Below are 22,429 nucleotides of genomic sequence, written 5' to 3'. Positions count from 1 at the left end.
AGGTCTGAGCAGAGAAGCAGGATCATCTCCTTTGACCTGCTGGCACCACTCCTCCTAATGCAGCCCAGGATACTTTTGACTTGCTTCTGCACAAGGCCACTGATGGCTCATGGATAGCTTGTTGTTCCCCAGGACCCCAGGTCCTTCTCCAGAGAGAATGCTACTTTCCAGCATATCAGCTCCCAGCCTGTACTGGTGCCTGGGGTCTTCCCCAGGTGCAGGACCCTGCATTGGCCCTTGTTGAATTTCAGACAATTCACAGAATCACAGAAAGATAGAATCAGCCGGGTTGAAAAGGACCCCTGAGATCATCAAGTCCAACCCTTGATCCACTACCCCTGTAGTTACTAGCCCATGGTTACTAGATTATGGTTACCACTATGGTTACTAGACTATGGCACTCAGTGCCACATCCAGTCTCATCTTAAAAACCTCCAGGTACGGAGAATCCACCACTTCCCTGGGCAGCCCATTCAAATGCCTGATTACCCTATCTGTAAAGAATTTCTTCCTAATATACCTTCATCCACACTCTCATTCCCCTGGTCCTCAGATTCCAGGGCCTCATACCTGTTGTATAAGGGCAGCTGGGGAGGTGAAGTAGGTCTGGAGGGACTCGCCTGTCACTCTGAGCAGAAAACCGTTTCCACTTCCCTCCTTCTCTAAGGTGCCCTCCTTCTGCCTAATGGTGAAGGGGTAGGACTGCTCCACCAGTCAATCTCTTTTTCAGAGTCCCTAATGGTTCTTAGTCTTTCTGCGTCATCTCTCAGCTCTGACACTAGGCCTGCGTGGGATTATGTATAGGATGTCTGTAATTGTCTTGTAGTGTAGGGTAAATTGCAGGGTTTATACCGGGGTTGCACTTGGTGTATTAAGAATACTTGTACCAATGTGGTGTTCTGCTCACTGCCCACCACTACAATTTTTTGGAACTCCCGTCAATCATAATACAGGCTTCTGTCCACCTTTATGAGCAACATCTTCATGTAAGAGCAACTATTTTTCTCACTTCATTTCTGCCTCCTTATAACCAACATATCCATATATATCTATATAAACAGGTTTAAGTAAGGCAAGGTATTAAGTACAAAACCCAAAGAGACTCATAGAAGATGAGCTGGCCAAGTACTGGTTTTTTAACTAGGCATGAAATTTTGACATAGAGTATGCTCAGGGGGTATGTACAATTGGAATATTTCCCCTAAATATTGGGAAGAGTGTTTAGACTGTGTTAAATAAAGGTTTTGAAAGGTGAGTGGGAATAATATTGTATAACATCTATTGCCCATAACTAGAAGGTTGTGTTATGTTAGTAGCTGTATAGAATTAGAAACTTTTTTGTGATGGATAGATAGATGATTGATAGATAAATAGGTAGGTAGATAGATAACAGAGAATTGAAGCTAAAGCAGATTTCCAAGCATTTTAACTCTGCTGCTATTTAACAGCACAATCAATAGTTCTGAAAAGGGAAAGACATTTGCAATGCTAATTGCAATTCACAAGTGGGGGTGTACTGAGTGGGTGGAAGAGTTAGTTGTTTGCTTGCCGAGGGACATTTCAGAGCTGCTGAAGTTCTGATACTAGTAATTCTCTTTGTAAAACAATTATCTGGCTGACTAGAACACAGGAATAATTTCTAAATCAAAGAAATCAATGAGGGTGGTACTTCCTCAGGTAGTGATTTTCTGACAGTTTTTTCTGGTTGTCTCGGAGCTCCTGCTGAGAGGAGAGCTTTTGATGAAAAGCTTCCAGCCATGGAGCTAGTGGGACCAATAGCTTTGCTAGCTCTGAATGATCCACAAGGCTTGTTTCTCTTCATCCAAAATTTTGTTAAATATCTCTTGTCTATTTTCTGGTATGTACTTTTTTATTTCTGAATAATAATGGATATTTTTACCTATGGTGTGACCTGAATCTGCCAACCTTATTTAACCTGATTAGTGCTCTACTCTGTGCATGCAGAGAGGTTTATTTGCCCCAGTGGAAGCACTTGCAGAATAAAGTACACACCAGTGTGACAGAGGATGATAAAACTGAGCTCTTCACTCCTCTCTTCCTCCTTAAGCTAGGGTGAATGTTCATGGACTCCACAAACTGACTCCACAGCAGGAGAACAGAAGTTTGTGTGTATAAGACCAGAGTGCAGAATCATTTTGAGCAAGAAGAGGAAGAAAAAAACAATATTCTGATGCCAAGTCTTGTTAATTCCAGCTCTTAAAAGTGTCACTCTAAGCATGTGGGATAAACTAATATCAAAAGCACCCATCTCTCGGCATTCTGTAGTTTCCTACTGGCCTCCCAGTGTCCCCCAGGATGTTCAAGAATAAGCTGGAGTCGGATGTAGTGTGGAGTCAATGCTACCTTGTGCACTCAGAAACAATTCTAAACTTGGTCTAGGTGAGAATTTCTGCTTTACACAGGGTAAAATGTAAATGTCTGTGGCACCTAGATGTCACAGACACACAGTTTTAAATAACTGAAAGAAGAATTTTAGAAGAAGATCAAATATTAATATATGGTTTCTTTTTTATTTTTTCCTCAAACAAGTAACAGAGGAGTGACTACTATTATTATATATGTTTTTATCATTAAGAAATGGAAGTATGCAATTTCCTTTCTAAACAACTTTGAAATTAGAACAAAAGTTTTCATTTCCTGACATAAATCCATTTTTTTATAGAAAAAAAATCCTGAAATTCCTTATTAACTTCCGCTGAATTAAAAAAAATAAATATTGGATAAGGGTGAACCTGGAAAAGGTAATAGACTTTCTTTTTCCATTTCAATACAGTGTTCTGAAGCTATTTTATTATGTTCAACTTTACAAACCATTTAGAAAGCTTCATAAAATAAATGCAATAGTTCATCTCAAAGTATTTTGATAATCTCCAGCTTTTCCCTAAAAAATCTTATCATCTCTTTGGTCAAAGTAAAATGTATTTATTACCTGCAGCAGTATGTGAACATGATTACAGAAAAGGACCATGCAGAGTGTTGGTGCAAGACAACACAGACATTTTAAGATCATAGGAATAGATATCTTCTGTACTTCAGAGTAATGTATGGGTAAAGCTGGAAAGATCTAGCTGATTCCAGTGGGGTTAGTTAAAATATATCCAGGAGTAGCCGCTCTCCCTGCTCTGCCATAGGCTGATACGAGACAACCTGGTGAAGAAGCAAAGAAAAAGGAACTTTGGTGAACTGTGTGATAGCACAGAGAGGTGTAATGGTATGAACAGTCTCCTTTTGTTTCCCTTTCAGAAGGTTTCAAGAGTCTTACTGCTAATATTATATTTTGTATTGAAATATCCCGTAAGAGGACCAAGACATGGTTGTTCCAGCTATGAAATGAGGGTAGGGAGAAGAGGGACCAGGCAAATGGGAACAACAGGGACAATCTAGCACAGGGGTGGTTCAGGACCTATGCTCCAAGTAGCCACCTGCCCCGCAGGCTCTAGGTAGAGTGGCTAGATTGCACTTGGGGTTTTAAAAGATATCATTTGGATATATATGGAATGGAGGAATTTTGAAACCCCTGGTCCTGCATACTGATTTGCAGGTGATAAATCTCTGGCCATTAGCTCTTGCAAAACAGTTTGGAGATCATAGGATCACAGAATGGTTTGGGTTGGACGGGACCTGAATTGTGATCCAGTTCCAACCTCTCTACAATGGGCAGGGGTCACCTAAACTAGACCAGGTTGCCTGGTCCAACTTGGCCATGAACGCTTCCAGGGATGGGGCATCCACCACTATTGCAGTGCTTCACCACACTCACAGTAAAGAATATCTTCATATCTAACCTAAAGCTACTCTCTTTAAAGCCACTCCCCCTTGTTCTATCACTATTTGCCCTTCTGAAAAGTTCCTCTCCACCTTTCCTGTAGGCCACTTTAGGTACTGGACAGCTGCTGTAAGGTCTCATGGAGCCTTCTTCAGGATGAACAATCTCAAATGTCTCAGCCTGTCTTCATAGGAGAGCTCCTCCAGCCCTCTGATCATTGTGGTCCTACTCTGGACTCATTCCAATATGTCCACATCCTTGTGTTGGGGATCCAAGAGCTGGATGCAGTACTCCAGGTGGGGTCTCATGGGAATGGAATAAGGGGGAGAATTACCTCCCTTGACCTGCTGGCCACGCTTCCTAGAGATTTCCTAGTTTGGTTTGTAACAAGATAAATGAACCACTTAATGAACACAGGATGTGTGGATCATTATGCACTGTGTAAATATTGAAAAACAATCAACAAATAAATACAATGGATACCAGTTTAAAAAGAAAAAAAAAAATCAACATTAATGAATTGCAACACGGCTGAAGTAGCAGTAAGATTCCTGTTTGAGGAAATGCTCCAAATGAGTTGTGTGTCCTACTATCTGTAGTTCATGGAAATATGAAATTCCTTTAAAAGACTCAGCAGTGAGGGCTTATTTGTTTTTCTGAGGTAGACCCAACTGAAGGGGAGGCAGTTTAGGGCAAGGGAATTTAGTACTCAGATCAGAGGGCCAGGTAGCTGCTTTTAGGTGATACAGATCTCAAGCTAATGAGCTGACATAACTTCTAGCTTGGACAGGGCACAAATGTGGTACTCCTGCTCCTGAACATGAATTGTCTGCAGTGGAGTGCTTGAACGCCAAATGAACTTTCTGAGTGAAACCCCCTGAGCACAAAATGATATTTTCCAATGAAAGTTTATTTCCTCTGAAAATTTCCAATCAATTATTCCACTCTCCTGCTAGTTTAAGCATGTAAAAATGTTTCTATGGCTTGCCAGCCACCTCAGCCTGAGGTTGGCATACTTTTCTTATTTGCACTTAATCATAACTTCATTATTTCTAACAGATTCTTTGAAAGTTATTGTTCATAAGAATTGAAAGAACTGTGGAATTCATTACAAGATTATAAGGTTAATCTGCAAAGTGGTACAGAGATTCTTCTTTCTAAAAACTCTGAGTATTTCTTATGTCTTTCACAGACATCCAAGCATTACTGAGGGTGTGACCAATGCTCTTCCTGCCTAACCCTACAGACCACTAATTTCCCTCAACTGTCCTTGGCTGTATGCCTACTTTTAAATAAAGCAAAATCAGCCTTTTCATAGTCAAATATTAATATTTGGTTTAAACAACATTAGGAATGTGATATAAAATCCAGGCAGCGTTAAAAGAAGATTGACACTTTCTCCTTTAGTCATGTGGCTTTGTGTCTTGGCACATGCTTGGCATGCATTGTCAGATTAACCGTGGTACGATTTCCAGTTTCGTGGAGTTCAGTGCTTCATCTTTCACCTTTGGCAAACATGATGACCTCTTACACCACAGAGCTTCTCACCAGGGTAGCAGTCTCTTGTGACAGTACCAAAAGAAGTGTACCAAACACATGTACATCAGGTGGATTAACATGTTGAGGTGGTTTTGAGGAGTGTAGCACATGCCAGTCTTCACTTATGGCTGCTTCTTATCAGGAGCAATTTAGTAAGGGAGGAATTTAGTAAGAAAGCTTCAAATTTATATATAAATATAAAAATTAAATTAAAAATAAACGAAGATGTTTGAGTTAGATTTGAACCCTGGAGAATAAAAGCATCTAGCAATAGTTCTATTGTTCAGGTACTAGAAATAGTAGTAAAACTGTTCTCTTTTATTTCCTTCAAATAAATATGTCAGCTTTTAAAGATCTAAACGATTACATTAAAACACCAACAATCTCTAAACTAGCTCAGATTCAACTTGACAAAAACTAGAAGTATCTTGAGAATGTGAATAAGAAGAGAAATCTGTTTTACCAGCAGAGTGACAGCAGCTTCTTTTATGATTTTAGAGGTGAAGAAACTAAAAATGTGTTGCATTATGTTGCAAAAGAAGAAGTGAACTCAAAGTCCTCTGACATATTTTTATTTTGCAGACCCTGTTTAGGAGGCATAGTTATAATTTTAAGATGAGAAAGACTAAATGTTCTTCCTGAGCTTTTTGGTTTTTTCTAATATATTGAAAAAAAATCGTGCTTAGCAAAATCAAAGCTGTGTGAGTGATGTTAGTATTTTGGGGTTTGGAGTAGGGCTTTCACACTATGTTGGGTAGTGGCTAACAGAAGAGGGTCATAATCAAAGGGGTTGAGATGTTGTTGCATATAATGCATAACACTAAGAACTGGTCCTGAGACATAGCATTTGTCAGGATGTTCTTTTACCCTATAAAAAACATATCTCTGAGGTAGAGGCTGTGAGACGTCCTCCTCAAACAGCAGAACTACAGCAGAACATGTGGCTGGAGTGCCAGAGATGGTGTGTTCAACCCAACGGCTTCCAGGGTGCCTTAAAGCCACTAATTGTCTTTCCAAATACCTGTCTCACTGTGCTTAATGCCTTCTTCTGCATTTTGGTCTCTATTCTGCAATGACTTTTGCTTGGTTGCAGGACAGTGCACAGATAGACTCTCTAACGGCTCCGGATGTGCCACACAGAGCTCACAGTCAACCTGGGGTGCTTTGATCTCCCTCTGGCATCTGACATTTGCGTATCCAACTCAAGAGCTGGTGAATGGACTATTCAGCCTGCTCAGTTCTGTGTCAGCACATCTCTATTCCGCTTTTCCTGACTCACAAATCAAATATTTCATTCTTCAGCGCCATGAGACGCTCCCTCAGCAACTGACATATTTGACAGCCACACTGCACTTCAAAGAACTTCACAGGGTTGTTAGCAGTAGCAGGGATTTTTCACCAAGTTGTATTTTTAGCGCAGAGTCTGAAAGAATAACTTGACGTTTAGTACAGTGATCCTAACCTTACTCTAAGCACAGTAGGCTGCTTAATTTATAACTGCTTTTGGAAATAAAAATTCAACATAGAATACTTAACTGCTTCAAATCTTCTGTAAAAGAAACACAGAACTGCAAAAATGCTGGGTGAGCATTTATTAAAAGTAGCTCTGATTACGTTTTTCATTCCATAGTATGACTGATGACCTAGTTTTCCCTATATTGTTTGTTTCTTGGGTTTCTGGCTGCTATCATTACTGTCAAAGATACAAGGTTACAATGAAAATACATTAGCAGACTGGTTTAAGTTAAATACTTTCTGCAATATTTGGAACAAAGGAAAAAAAATCCTGTTCTGGAACATTCATTATCTGAAATAAATTCTGGAGAACAATGGCAATATGTTAAATCTCCTTGTCTGTTAAGTGCCCATGTGTCTTCTTTTTGACTCATCCAGGCATGTGTCCAATGATGAGTATTTCAAAAGGGAAAAATTATCTTTCAAAAATCTAACTGAATATACAAGGTCAGTGAATTGGCAAAAGTTTTTCCACCTACTCTTGATTGCCTCTCTTCTTCTTCTTACTTTCCTCATTTTGTCCTTTTAATTCACCTATTTTTTCCACATGGTATCATCCGTCTTTTCTAACTACTCCATTCAGTGAGGAATTGGAAACTGAAGCAAGTAGAACATGAGCTTGCCATTATCCAAACACATTGACTTACATGGTATTATGTACAGACATCTTCTTCACCTTCTCGCCTTTTTTTTTTTTTTTTTTAAGCATTTTCTTGTGTGGATGTGCCTGACCCATTGGATTACCATAAAGATGGGGACTGAGTCCATGCGATTGAGCTGGTATCTTTTCTGGCCTTCTCTAGGCTGATGTTCACAGCTCTGTTGTAGCTTGTGAGAACCCACTGTAATTTTCCTCAGCTAATACCACTGCAGGTGACTGTATAGACACTCAGTGCTTGTGATGCACATTCAGACCTGCCCGAGTGTGAGCGGTGAGTGTGTGCGTGTGTTGTGGAGCAAATTGTTCAGGCTACCATTTATGTGGTGGCACTTAATTTAAATCTCCACTGTTCTGAGTTGCCGTAGATGCACTAACTGTGTTCTGTACCTGCCCTTGACGGAGGTGCTGTGCCACTGCTGGACCTCTGCTTTCTGCAGCCTGGTCTGTGAGGCCTCAAAGGAGTTCACCATCACAGATAAGAGTGTATGTCTTGTGTCTCTAAAGAAGACATTGAGTTGATTTTTTTTTTAATTAAACATGAAATAAAACTACTGAAAATTCAAAGGCTGCAGCAGAAAATTTAAAGGGAGAAGCATTTTTCTGGGTGGATCTTCCTGGGTTTGCTGAATGGGTGTCATAACATTTTCTTTTCTCTTGCCCCATGTGTATTTGTCAGTGCTGCTCCAAGCTCTGGAAGGAGTTACGTAAATATGTCTCTCTCTCACATTGCCTTGAATGTGGAAAATTGATTTCAGGAATTGTTGCAGTTTGTGTGGCTTCTAAGGAATACTAATTTGTTAATTTCAGTTCCCACACATGATGAGTTTGATTGTTTTTTAATTTTATTTAAAAAAAAAATTAAAAGGTGTACTGACTCTTTTATCTATTTTTCTGGTTTATCCTAGCCATATAGAAAAACATTTCTAAAACTTGCAGCACATAAATACTGTTTAAGGCTTTCTATGGATTTATCCACCACATTTTAAGTTAAACTCGGGGATTAATTTGTGTTGCATATTCTTTCATTTTGTAAATTTGTCCAGAGGACAGAAAACATCAAAAGAAAGGTTTTATTAGAGGAAATATTGTGAGGTTTTCTCCTTCGCTTTTGCAAAGGATATGAAACAATGAAAAATCACAAATACTAAAACCTGTTAATATCAAGAATATAGTCTCTCTAAAATCTAGGTAGCATTTTCTTGCATCTAAATCCATATTCTATGAATCTTTGATATGAAATAAAATTCTAACTGTTGAGGTGGGGAGTGGGACAGAAAGCCACAGGGAGCAGCAGCTCCCTCTTATCTTTCTTCATTTCTATCCTAGTGCAGACAGAAGGAAACCTCTTTTAGAATTCTTTTGTTCTTACTTCTACTTTTTCTAAATACATTTTAACCTATTCAACCCTTAGGTCAAGTTACAATAAAAATTTGACACGAATCAGACCCTATAAGTGGGCAGGTAGCAGGTGTGTAGGCCACAGAGGGCATTTTTCTTTCCACAGCTGCCTGACTCTAACCCTTCTGCAGCCTCCTCCTCCTCTCCTCATCTCCTTCCTACCAGACATGTCTCGCTGCCTAAGCCTATGCTATTTCGTGATGGTTATCTCAGGTTGTAGGTAATGCAGAGCTTATTTTCCAATCCTGTGCCCTCTAAAAAGATCTAAGTTGCCCTGGTTACAGATTCCACATTGAAAACATGGTTCTTACACAACCAACCAGTGGGAAACCAGATAACTACTGGATACAAGTTTTTCTTTCATTTATCCCATACACCAGGACAAGGTCAGCTAATGTCTGGAACATCTTATTAGCCTGGGCCATGTGCCATCCTATCTTGATCCAAGCTCTCCAAAGGGCCTCTGAAGACAGCAGTGCCCTTTTAGTGTGGACACTGCATGCAAATGTGCAAAGCTCACCAGACTTGGATCTATGTCACTGGAGCATGGGACCAGCTTAGGGCACTCTAGTGCTGACAGAGCAACTGTTGAGATAACCACTCCTGAAATGGTTTTGAATTCATGCTTAATTCGTAATGTGGCATTGCACCTGAAGGATGCTGGTATAAATGTTACTGCTCTTGATGCCAAAATTCCTCCGAGTTTTTGTGCTCGTAGCTGGGAGAAGAACTGTGTTTGAATTTTTTAAAAAATTCTATACAGTTGTATTTGGTGAGCTGGGATTTGGATTCTTAGGTGATGGGAAAACCGCACAGAGGTTATGATGAAGTACACTGGTGCTTCTAGGTGGGCTCCTTTAGCTGCAGCATAGTTCCTCACTACTGAAGGACCTCGGATTATGGGCTTTGATGGAGAAAGAGTTTTGAGCAATCTCTGAGTATCTGTCTCTAAATATGACATTTTAACTTGAAATCTGTAGTTGAGAAACCACTAAAATCTCTTGAGCAAAATATAGCAACCAAAAAAGTACACCTTTAAATCAAATGAAAAGGCCAGCTTAAACCAGTTGAGCTAGTAACATTTATGTTCTCCTGCTTTCCCCAGGCATTATAAGAAACTGCCTAAAATCAAAACCAGCCAAAAATCACGTAGGTTATCATAATGTAGGAAAATATTCTCTTTCATGATGAGGGTCATAACTTTGTATCTTAACTGAATAATACTGAATTAAGTAAAGAGTATTAACTAAAAACTATGTCTAAGTTTTAATTAAATCCACAGCAGTTGCTATTTTTCAATGTACATAGGAAGAGACAGGGTATGATATATTTCCTTGATTGAAGACTTTTCAAGTTCCAGCTGGACAGCACTTTAATTAACTTCATTGTCTCCCTTTTCTCAGCTGTGGTCCCATTCCATTATGGTTCTGAATCAATCTTAAATGTAACATTTTGGAAAAGACAGATTTCTCACTGTGTGAACTCTAAACAAAAACCTTTGAACTCGATATTCTTAAAGTTGTGGTGTCAAGGGGGATGTGGGGAAGCCAAAGTGAAGATGACAAATGTGGGAAGTGTGTCCCATCAAAGGCTGGTGTGCAGTACATGCTTTTAATGGAGCTACTCCTGTTTCTGCTGTTTGCCAGCTGTAGTGTGACACTGGGGATCTGCTCAGTAAAATGATAACACTTGCAAAACACACTGTTTGTCCCTGGCTGGTTGACAAACTGAGAGCAGCAGTATCATTACTGAACAAGAGCCCAGAGTCTCCTTCTTGTCATCCTCTCACACTGAGCTAATTGCTAACAGTCTAAAGAGAGCATCTACTTCACAGGTTAAAGTTGAAAGAATTTGTAGAAGTACCCGAGAGCCCAGGTTGAGGTTTTCCTCAAGTCTGACTTCAAAGGTGTGGATAAATCTTCATGAGGGCTTTGCACTACTCAGGCAAAAGGCTGGAGGAGGGGACTTGTCACTAGTGGAAGCCAACACCAATTCTTCTTTCCCTGACAGCCACTGGAAATGTATTTTATAGCGCATTTTAGTGGGTAAAATATGACAGGTGCTATGCATGTAGTAACAATAATTTATCTTCTCAAACAGTTTGGATTTCAAGAGAAGGATACCAGCCAAATGGGGTTGGCCTTTGTAAACTGATCATTTGGGAAGGCTCTATTGGAAAGACAAGTGCAATGCGTGGGTATCCACACCATGTTTTATAGCTGTGACTTTATTTCTACTTGGAAACGGCAAAATTAAGACAGACAGTGTGTCAGCACATTAATAACATCTAAACCAGGGAGTTGTCTGTGAGTTTGGCACATCAGAGAAGTCATGGCACAGCATGTCACGTGTAATGTTAGGGAACATGATGTTTCAATTATTAAATCAAGGTTGAAACTTAGAGATAGCATTTTTTCCTCTGGATTTTTGTTTAGTGAGTTTCCTTTTCCCCCCCTTTGTCAGTATTGTAGATAGGATATCTTGGGTCTCAGTGGTTTTTTTGTTGTTGTTGTTTTGTTTGTTTGTGGGGTTTTGTTTTGTTGTTGTTATTTTTGTTTTTGTGGGTTTTTTTTTGTTTGTTTGTTTGTTTGTGAAAGCTTCTGTTGGGTCTTCAAATTATCTAATTTATTTGGATTATTACAGTTACAGTTACTGGGATCTCAGAGGCAATACTACTGCCAATTTATTTCTTTTTATTTGTTTTTGTTAGTGATGCTTGTAGTGTTACCTCCAGGACAAAAGAAGAGGAAGCTTTGAGTGGAGGTGTAGTTGTTTAGCTTTTTATCTTCTTTGCTGAGACAGAGTATGGCAGTGCTGCAGTGCAGTGATACTCGAGCTGGCATTCAACTAATTATTTTGGGTACATGAAGCATTTTGGCCACAGCAGAGTGAAGTCAAGTATGCACTGATTTTCCCTGCCAAAAGGCTTAGCAACTTGGGCACCAATGAACGAATAACAATAAATAGCAGTGTCTGGATAGGAACTTATGGGGATGTCGTGGTTCAAACCCAGCTGGCAATTACGTACCAGGCAGCTGCTCACTCAATTCCCACCCCACTTCAAGTGAGATGGGGATGAGAATTAGAGGGAAAAAGTAAAACTTAAGGGTTGACATAAGAAATGAAGTAAAATATAATAAGAGTAGTAATAAAGAGGGAGAGAAAGACAGAAAAGCTGAGAGAAAAAAGTGGTACACAATTGCTCACCACCCACTGACTGATAGCCAGCCCATCCCAGAGCTGAAATCCATCCCTTTCTGGGTAACTCCTCCTGTTAATGGACTGGGCATGTTGTTCTACGGTATGGAATACCGCTTTGTCCGGTTTGGATCAGCTGTCCCAGCTATGTTCCCTTCCAGCTTTTGTGAAGCTCCTCATTGGCAGAGCATGAAATACTGAAAAGTCCTTGACTTAAGGTAAACACTACTTAGCAACAACCCAAACATTAGTGGGCTTCTATTATTATTCTCATACTGAATTCAAAACACAGGACTGTATCAGATACTAGGAAGAAAATTATCCCAGCTGGAACCAGGACGGGGAGAGCTTGTCATTCTGAAATTTTTCATATTCTCTACGTTGCTACCGCTCTTGCTTCTGTAGTCTTTTATCTCTCTTTTTTAACTTTAAAGGAAAAAATGAAGCAAAGAAGGATGACAGAATGCAGAAGCTGTGGGCAATGCATCATCCAACAGCAGACACCTGACTGTAGCTATTTCTCAGACAAAGGGTCTGGGCAATAATTCCCATGGTAGGCAAAGCTGACACCTAAAGCAGAAAATAGGAGTTGAATTGAATAAGATGGACTGGATTATGGTGATCAGGTGCAGAGCTCAAGCATACTGACCAGCAACTCAGCCGTCCCCTTTGTTCCCCTCCCTTCAATTTCCCATGCCTACTCTCCCATTTAACATGACTGACCTCTCTTTATCCCCCACTGTCTAGTCTCAAATAACTTTCCAACCTGGCTACTTTTTCCTCACAAGTCTCGCTTTTGCTACCTCTGTATCCAAACTTGGTGTTTCTGGTGGGGTTACCTAGCCAGTCATTTAGCAGTCACCCAGCAAGTTTTACTCTTCAAAGTGTCCTTAGTTCTCTGCTCCATTATCTGTGACATTTCATAGAATTATAGAATCATTTGGGTTGAAAATGACCTTTAAGGTCATTGAGTCCAACTGTTACCTTAACACTGCCAAGTCCATCATTAAGCCACATCCCTAAGTGCCACATCTACACTTTTAAATATTTTAAATACCTATGGGGTAACACCTTCTCTGGGCCACTTGTTCCAGTGCTTAATAAACCAGTCAGTGAAGAAAGTTTATCTAATATCCAATCTAGACCTCCCATCTTGGCCATCCTCACATCGTTCTCTCTTAACCATCTGTGAAATATAGTCATTCTTCATGGTATTGTCTGTAACTGGAGATTAGGAATCTTTACTTTACCAAGAGGGTGGTCAAACTCTGGAACAGGCTTCCTGGAGAGGTGGTGGATGCCCCAAGCCTGTCAGCGTTTAAGAGGCATTTAAACAGTGCCTTAAATAACAGCCCTGAAGTGATAAGGCAGTTGGATGAGATGTTCCTTATAGGTAAATATTCCTTGTACTGTAATAATGCTCCTTACAAATGAAATAATCAATTTAAAATATGTTCAGACTGGATGTAAAGGGTATTTCTAATCAAGAGACAAGTGAGTGTCTGAAATGTGCTCCCCAAAAGTGTTTTGACCAGAACAATCCCCAATAACAGCTAATGAAGCTTCATCAAGTGTAAGTGAATGTGGCTACAAGTCTGTGTTAAATTGCCTGTGATTTGTTACCTAATACTGGTGCCAAAACAGATCATAAGGAAGTGACTGTGTTTTCTTCATAGATTTTAATAATAACAAATATAGACCAGAAAATAAAATGTATAGTTTTATTCCAAACAGTAACATTTTTACAGTTGTTATTATTATTATTATTGTTGAGGGTTTGAAGCATAGAACAAAAGAAAAATTCTGCTGCAAGTTTGAAATTTCAAACTAGTTTTACATATAAATAGCAAACTTTTTTAAGAGAAATAGTGAGGGTAAACAACTTTGCCTTTTCCTCACTACCACTTTCTTTATTTCCTCTAAAAATCTGCTGTGCTTGCCTGAGGAACTGGGGACCTCGCCATAACTTTTCATTCCTACAGAAAGGAGGCTTGACCAGAGTTTTCTAGAACTAAGCATGTGTCTCAAGCCATTTTCATGTGTTCATGATTTTGCTTTCCCCAGAAATTGATTCCAATATCAGAGAAATGTTTTTACTAAACAATGTTATTTTAGACATTGGAAGAAGAATTGGTATTTTAATTAAAAATATAAAAAAATATAGGAGACTGTGGACAAAAGCGTTATTTGCAGGATAGCTCACCTAACCTAGAAAATTTAAATCTATTTGAAAGCTGAGAACTCAAGACCTGAGTGCAGTGAAAGACATTTGTATTTAGTCCCAGTCTCCTCCCAGTGTGGAGGAGAACAGAGTCCTGAGAAACATAAAGCATTTAAAAAACTTTATTAGTATTTAAAAAACCCTCCTAAACATATCTGAATTTTTAATTTTTTCTTTGTTCTTAGCATAAAAAATGAGGTGAGAGAAGTATGAAAAAGGGAGGTGCAGAAATTTAAGGCTCATGTTAAACAGTTTGATTAAAAATTTGAAGATAAGATTTAGAATCTTGGCATTTAAGTAACCAGCTCCTTCTGGTATCCTTTGCAGAAGGAAGTACTGGATGTGAGTATAAAATGAGGATAAAATATGATATTAATTTGCACTGAAGTAGCAAATATTCTACAGAAGTCTCAGGTCATTAATCTATCTTCCAGCTAAGGGAACTACATTAATAGCTTATGGGATTTACAGGGCAAGCTTCAATTTAATGGTTCACCCTAAGTTTGGGGAAAATAGGAAAGGGCAGGATACTGGAGGATACATTATATCTTGATGCATTAAAATCAATGGCAAAACTTTCTTGGCCTAAAATGGCCTCTAGATAGTTTCTAATTTCAGTGCTGCTGCTGAACGTTAATTGCCTGTCTGCAAAGTGGAAGAAACCATATTTTCCTGACAAGTGTTAAAACTGACAGTAATCCTCATAGCTCTGTCTTGAATAGGAAAATAATCTGAACTAATGTTAAACTTTAATTGCATTTTTGGAGGCGAATGGGATAGGGGGTGTTTTTTAAAATGTGGCCTCAGCCAAAAAAAGACAAATATTTGCAGTGAATTATAAGAAGATACCTGAAGGGCCACACAGTTTCATTTGCAGTGTTTTCTAAGGAGCTCTCATCACATGACTGTGTTTTGTCACTAGTCACTATGTTCTTTAAATTATATTATTTCCCTGTGCTCTGAAGCTAGGTGAGAAACCCTTTTTTATGTTTCTTGCTGTTGGAGATAGGGGCTGCCTTTGTAAATGGAGAGAGGAGCACATTACATAGTTTGCAGCTGGTTCGTGAGAAGGCTCAGAACAAGAACCAGGGAATAATGTCGTAATTTAATAGCTGAAATTCTGCCTTCACAGGGGAGAGTCACTAGTACAGCACCTATAAATCAGTGTTGGTGCAGTGCATCATCAGATATGCAACCTTTTTTAAAGTGATAATTCCCATAATTTGGGTATTGACCTTGTTCTATGTTGTACAGACTTGTAATCTGTGTTTTTCTGAGTGATCCCCACAGGTGGGACATTTCTAATGTGAAGTCACGCTGTGAGACACCTCTGAGTGTGCTGGGAAGATGGGATTATAAATATTCATTGCTCTTGCAACCTTGGGCTATGAATGTTTCAAATTTTGTAAGCTAAGCAGAACTGGGCCTAGCCAGAGAGAAAAGAAAATCTCAAAACTTTGGTAATTCCAGGTGATAAATGAAGCAGAATGAGTAGAAAATGAGAGTTTTTCTGCTAGGCTGATTTTGAGCCAACATGCTAATTTGATTAGGAGAAGTACATAAGCACAATATAAAATCTAATCACTTATGACAAAACCAAGTCAGGCTGGATTTCCCTCCCTTGGAAATACAATAACTGCTTTGTGGCCTGCTTTCATCGCTGAAACTGTAGGTTTGGTCATCTTACAGGTGTGAGGAACAAGTGTGGGTGCTGTCAGGCTCCCCTAAGCTTCCCATCCCTTCCCATGGTTGGAGCCCAACCACTGGCCATGGGAAATACAAATGGAAAAGGGACCATATCATGAGCCTGGTGAAAAATCTGGCTCGGATGGTGTATAATGCCGCTAGCAGTTTCTTTCAACTTTGTGTCTGATAAGTAAGAGATGAAGGGCAGTAGGAACTCATTCCTTTCCTAATTCATTTGTCCAGGTACAGAAGAAGGACTTGCAATGCTGGGTGCCTGCCTGAGCTCTGTGATGAGATGTGGCAAAGTCCAGTCCTCAACCTCCTTCCTAAGATCAGGTACCAATGTGTTTGTTTTTTTTTTTTTTTATTTATTTTCTTAAAGAGTGGCTTTGCAGATAAATTATCCCAAGGGAAACTATAACCTTGTATGCTTCCCCTGACCATTGGTAGATCTATGTGGCCAAAGTCCAAAAGGAACCCTGCTGCCACCAGCTTCATGGCATCACCCAGATGGAGTCTGAAAATCATAACTCAGTGCAACTCAGAGTGTAACTGTGTTCCTACTGGGTTGGTACCCATGCAGTGTCCCTTCTGGCACAGTTGCATCTCCAAATGTCTATACCACTGGCTAGTGAGAGCCCTCCTCTCTTTTTTGTTGTTGTTTTTTGTTTTCTTTAAACCAGGAAAACTTTAATATCAAAAGATCATCGTATTTTCACGAAACGAAATCACTGTTTCCATTCAGCCCTAAAATTCTCCTTTAAAGCACAAAAGCCACTCCTTGTTTGTGATGTGTTAAGCAGTATGGATTCAGTGGAGAAATTTGGGATGGCTGCCTTGAGGGTGACTGGCAGGAGGGAATTCTCAGGATCTGTCACAGTAGACCATGGTAGCATGTAATATAAAAATGGCTTCAAAATGTAGATCCACCTCCACCCAAAGTCTTCTTCTAATGTCTTTTTTGCCTCTCCACTTGAGAGCTTGGTATTGCTGGGGAAAAACAAGAAGAGAATTTTGAAATTAAATGGATGAAAATTTGATAATCCCCACTGATCTATTTTCTTATAAGATTATGGAACTGTGTAAATCAGTGTGGTTTTTATAATGATTAGAGTATGAGAGTGCCTGAATACATATAGCTGGGACTGGCAAGGCAGGAGCTGAATCTGGGACTCCTCCCTCTGTCTCTTTCTTGCTATTTCTTTTAGAGAAACAAGATTTTACTGAAAACTCCTGGAGAGCATCCTACTGTCACCTTCAGTTCAAATTTCATCATACTTCTGGTTGCAAAGGTTTATCCCACTGCCCAGGGGCAACCAACCTGAGGTGGGATCCTCAGGATTATCTCTGGGAAACACAGCTGGTAGTTCTTCCATTTTTGCCACTATGCCAATTTTGTATTCTTTCCCAGTGTGCCAGTTGAGCTACTTATGAATCTAGAGTGGGAAAACAAATCAGTGAAATGCTGCAAACTATAAAAATTATCCATTTAACAATTTTTATTATTATCATGAACCTTAAAGGGAAGGGAAAAGGGGAAAATGTTTTAAACTCCTGTCCCTTTTGGACAGACAATAATGCTCATTTTTTGATGTCATGAGCCCAAAGCATAATATTTCTGTAAGATACTTTCCTTCTGCTTGGGGCTCTTTAACAGAGCTTAAAGACACCCTCATCCAAAAAACAACATACTGTGTACTTGAACAAAGTACAAAGCAGGTGGAGTAATGGTTAAAATCATGAACATCTTTACCCCCAGGATTCTGGCCTGCAGCTTGTCCCCCCTAAGCTTATGTGATGAGTCATATGCATTTACATTCCCCGTGTTTCACACGGCATCTGCTGCTACACATTTGTTGCAGGATCTTGTGTTTGAACAGCTGGTGACAGCCCACTTCCTCTTGCTTTCTTCAGCAGAGATTTTTCAATTGTTTCTTGTTGTTTTGATGTGAGACCCAGTGTTGGAAAAACAAGCCCATTTACCCTGATTAGAGCCAGCCCTTTAAACACTTGCCAGTTAACAACCCGTTTGTTATTTTTCTAATGACTGGGCAACACTTTTTTTTTCTCTCCTTTAATTTTGTTCAGGAGAGATGTGATTCCACACAAGCAGAACAAACTCAAGTAGTTTATATAAAATGTTATTAATATTTACCTTGTTCTCCCCCTTCCTTTTGTCCTACAGAGTTGGAGAGGAAGGGGTCCTTTGTTTTCTTCAAGCTAATCTTGATTAGCTTGATGTCATGATAACCAGACTACCTTCTTACAATGCCACTGCCACTAGTGATGAGTTTTATAGACATGACCTGCTGAAGAACAAACAGGAGAACATCACATTAGCAACTAGTTACTTGATGCCGAATCTACTAACAGGCCGTAAGAAAAATAGTTTAACATGCATGTGTTCTTAGCAAAATTAGGGACAGTCTGGTTTGTACTTGTCAAATACGTTCAGTGCGATCTTCTTTCAGAGATTTGGTCTCAACTATCCTATGAAATCATACACTATGTTTTTATGCTTTCTGAAGTAAGCTGAATGCTTGGTTACTGTTTTTTCTTTTTGTTTTCTCATTCAACACATCCAGATTTCCTTGTCAGGGACCGCCTTTATTACATTAATATTTTAAGGAAGTACCAAACCTTCAAATGAGATCATCTTGTTTTCATTTTTGAAAATTCTGTTACTTATCTCAGACAACTCCAGCAGTAGTTACTTGAGAAACTGCATATGATCCTATCAGAGCTAAAGGTAAGGGCTCTTTGGCTTTGAAATTCTTGTGGTTTTTTACTGATTCAATAACTATACCGCTCTGCAGGAATTTTCCAAGTGGGGGGTTTCCCCCTTTTCATAATTCACGTTGAGGTTACAATCTATTGTTTAGCCTGTTTATTCCCATAAGTAGTATCTGTTCATATCTTCACCTATACTTTACCAGTCCCTTAAAACATAAGTATACTTATGATACATGGCTGTTTAGGTGTTCTGCACCTCTCCACAGAGGTATCTTTGACAACCATTACATACTCTGAGTTGAATTTTCCTTTGTAAATGTCACAGAGGAAGGGATTTTCTTGGAGAGTCACACTTGCTTTTTACCATTGGATGTGTTGATTGTTCTTTTCTAATAAAGAGTTCCTTGGCTCCTGAATTTAAATACTCAATAAGCACATATATTTACTGTATCACTACCAAACTTGTTTTTTTATCTGTTTGTTTCCTGTGGCAAGGGAGGATTTCAAATCACTTTGCTGCTCAGGGGAAATTGAAAACAGGATCTATTTTTGGTTCTCATTTGACTTCTCAAGATGGATCAGTGGAAACCTGTTATAACACTAATTTACTTAAAGATGTATTATGTGCACTTTGCTAAAACGCTGAGGGAAAAAAACTTTGCTCTTGCAGTTGTTCGGCCTGAAGCCAAGATCCTCCATGAAGCTGTATGAAGAAGCCAGAACAGAATTAGCCACATATTTTTATGCATACAGTATTATTGAACTGATTGTCCAGTGAATCTGTGCCCTTCTTAAAATATATTTAAAGAGACAGTACAGGGCTACAAATGAGCTGAAGGTGCACCCTTTCTCTGTATCTGTGCAAATCAAGGGCTGATATGGAGCATTTGGATGAATCTGCTCACCAGACCTGATGTCAAAACAAAATATCGCTTCCTTATGGCCAGAGATCAAATGTTTCTCATTTTATAAAATGCAGTCCAAGTACAAAGAGAGGTGCTAATAGTCGCAATGTGGGTTTTTTTTACAAGAAACCATAAAGATTAGTTGCACATAACTGTTAGATAATTTTTACTGTATCAGCTGTAACTTCCACTCGAGCACACCATGGTGCTCTATGGCTGAGTGCGTAACATCTCTTGGTGCACGGGGCAGTGTTGGTAAAAACTTAGACTGTGGCAACCTGTGTTGCACCTGCTCTATGAATAGCAGTGTCATTTGTTATGCATTGGAACACACTGCCTGTTCAACATAGCTGTTGACAAATTTTAGGTTGAGATAAATTTGTCCTCTAGTTCACAGACTGGCTCTTTTCCCCCCTGCATTGTAGTTTGTCTCAGGCTAAGGAGAGAGATCTGCACATATTTGGATATTCAACACCTGTGTTTCAATTATCATAATATTTGAAGAATCTGGTGCTTCACTTAATGTTCCTCATGTAGTTCTCTTGATTATTTGCTATTGCAGAGCTGCAATAAACTTGTTTGTTCCTCCTTTTCTCTCTGCCTGAATTTGATTTCAGAAAGCAATCTCAGATAAAGAAGAGATTACAGAGTCCTAATCACATGCTGCTCTTGGCTTTGTTGCTGCAAGTGGCAACACAGAGTATACTTTACCTTACACTATATGAAATACCAGGAGTAGAAGACATTATTTTATTGGGATTTAATTTTTTTTATGAGCTTTTCCAGAACAGGCATATCTGAAGGCTGCAATAGTTGTATTCAGCAAGAATTTTATATAATATTTAATTACAAGACATACATGTATCGAAGGGTTTAGTGGTGAGAAGACAGCTCAGAGCACATACAACAACATATCATTTCTTTCTCTCTCTTGTCAATTACTCGAGTCATCCTGCGTGCATAAGCTTCAGGTCGATAAAACAGATTTCAAAGCAGTATCTGCTGAGACACTAACTTCATCATGTGCCTATAGAAAATGCATATTTTTTCAGCATCTGTTTCTCCTAGTGTGTTTGTCCTTCTGATTTTCTTCTATGAAAGAATCCCAATGCACATTCAATGAGGTTTTATTCAAAGAATTTCTACATTTCCTTGTTTTCCATCAGCATGCACCTTTCTTCTCTGTTTGTAATCCTGGATAAGAATTGCTAGTTTTGTTTGTACAATTTGCAAAATTCATCGGGTCTAGAAGGGGCAAAGGTGTCACAGAAGTTTGATGAGATGGATAGACTCTCATTATAGGAAATAATAGTAAATTAACGTAATTCTGTGTTTCATTATGTTTCATTTCATTGTGTGTTCTGGAGCTTACAGAGCACTCATTTATTTTATTGTTGGTTTCAATAGCACTGTGGTGTACTCTATGGTCTAGACAGCGTCAGTAGTGATAAAATTGAGAACCTCCATTCCATTTCATTTTTGGTTTTGGTGTAAAATTAGGCAAAATTTTGAAATGCTACAATTCCATTAAATTGGAACAAAAAAATTTTGAACGTTTTTGATCTAAAGAAAATTCTTTTACAGTCCTCAAATGGAAGAGTTTTGCTTTGCAAATTCCTGTAGCCTAAAGTGAGTTATAGTACTGGTCCTTATTCAATTTCATGGTTCCCTGCTGCTACTATAGTTCCAAAACTGAACTATAGGATTCTCATACTATACCACATGGAAGATATACATCCTGAGAGAAACAGTCCATTACAGCTAAAGTCCTCTAGAGATCCCTGCCTTGCAAAGAGGAAGGGCTGGAATTAAAAAGCAAACAATGCAATGTAAATACAGGGATATATACTAGAAAACATGGAAAATCCAGTATATTTTCTGGTATATGTTTTGCGGGAGAGTGTTTCTGGTATGCTCTGCTCTTATTTCCAAGTACGTGGAATGCTGTATTATGAATAATAATTACTCCGTTATAGATAAAAAACTTCAAGGGATCACAGTTTTCCCCCTTGTTTTAGAGAACACCACACCAGAGAGGGTTAAAGTGAGTCTTTCATTCCATGTTTTATGAGCACAGGAGAGCAATAGTTTAGTAGAGATTTTAGGGAGAAACACACTGCATCACAGTGTCCCTCTACAGAAAAACCTGCTGACCAACTACAGTGAAATTGTTGAATGACAAATTGTCCTGAGTGCAGAGCTGGGTTTACAGGCAAGCAGGCAGGGTAGATGTCCAGGTTTTCCACAAGTTAGATCAAGTAGTGGTACCATCTATCCTATGCAAAGTGAGAGATAAGAAGAGGCCCAGGTTTGAGCCTGAGTCTTTTTTGAGGACTCTCCTTTTTTTAGGACTGGGTCTAATCGCCTCTGTGAGCACAGGCAGTAGTTCCCAAGAGAACATGTGCAAAATTCATAGAATCATGTAGGTTGGAAAAAAACCATAAAGATCATCAAGTTCAGCTGTATTTGGACTGTGTACACCTTATAATCATATTTAAAAATGGGCACTATACCTTTCTTTTTTTGTAAGAAATAGTTTCAGTTTAACTCCATCTCCAATGGTGGCTGCCAGATTTAAAGAAAAAAAAAAGAAAAAAGCAAAATAATGGGAATAAATGAAGAAAGAGTTAGGTGTTCTTTATTGTTTTTCTGTGGATATCCCAGATAAAATAGGATGTGTTTTGTACACCCAAAACTTTTTATATTATTTTACTCAGTTTTCTTATTTTCTCCCAAATAATCATCTTATTCTTCAGAAACATGAAGGAGAAGCTGAGTAGGCCTCA

The 22,429-nt window shown here is 39.0% G+C and overlaps 1 long non-coding RNA gene across 2 annotated transcripts in view; it reads left to right on the top strand.

Moving 5' to 3' along the window:
- LOC114057660 overlaps positions 1 to 22,429 on the top strand; it is a 45,378-nt gene that overhangs the window by 14,306 nt on the left and 8,643 nt on the right. The window contains exons 2-3 of one of the 2 annotated variants that reach the window (XR_003571270.1): positions 4,980 to 5,063; positions 16,249 to 16,341. This is a non-coding gene — a long non-coding RNA (uncharacterized LOC114057660). The remainder of the gene's footprint in view (positions 1 to 4,979; positions 5,064 to 16,248; positions 16,342 to 22,429) is intronic. The other variant, XR_003571271.1, reaches the window with a different exon arrangement.

Source organism: Empidonax traillii, unplaced genomic scaffold (genome assembly GCF_003031625.1).
Source record: "Empidonax traillii isolate 1590-97213 ecotype Southwest subspecies unplaced genomic scaffold, ASM303162v1 scaffold140:size1466565, whole genome shotgun sequence".
NCBI lineage: Eukaryota > Metazoa > Chordata > Aves > Passeriformes > Tyrannidae > Empidonax > Empidonax traillii.
Note: the sequence above shows the minus strand (reverse complement) of the source record. Positions and strands in the feature narration are given on the sequence as shown.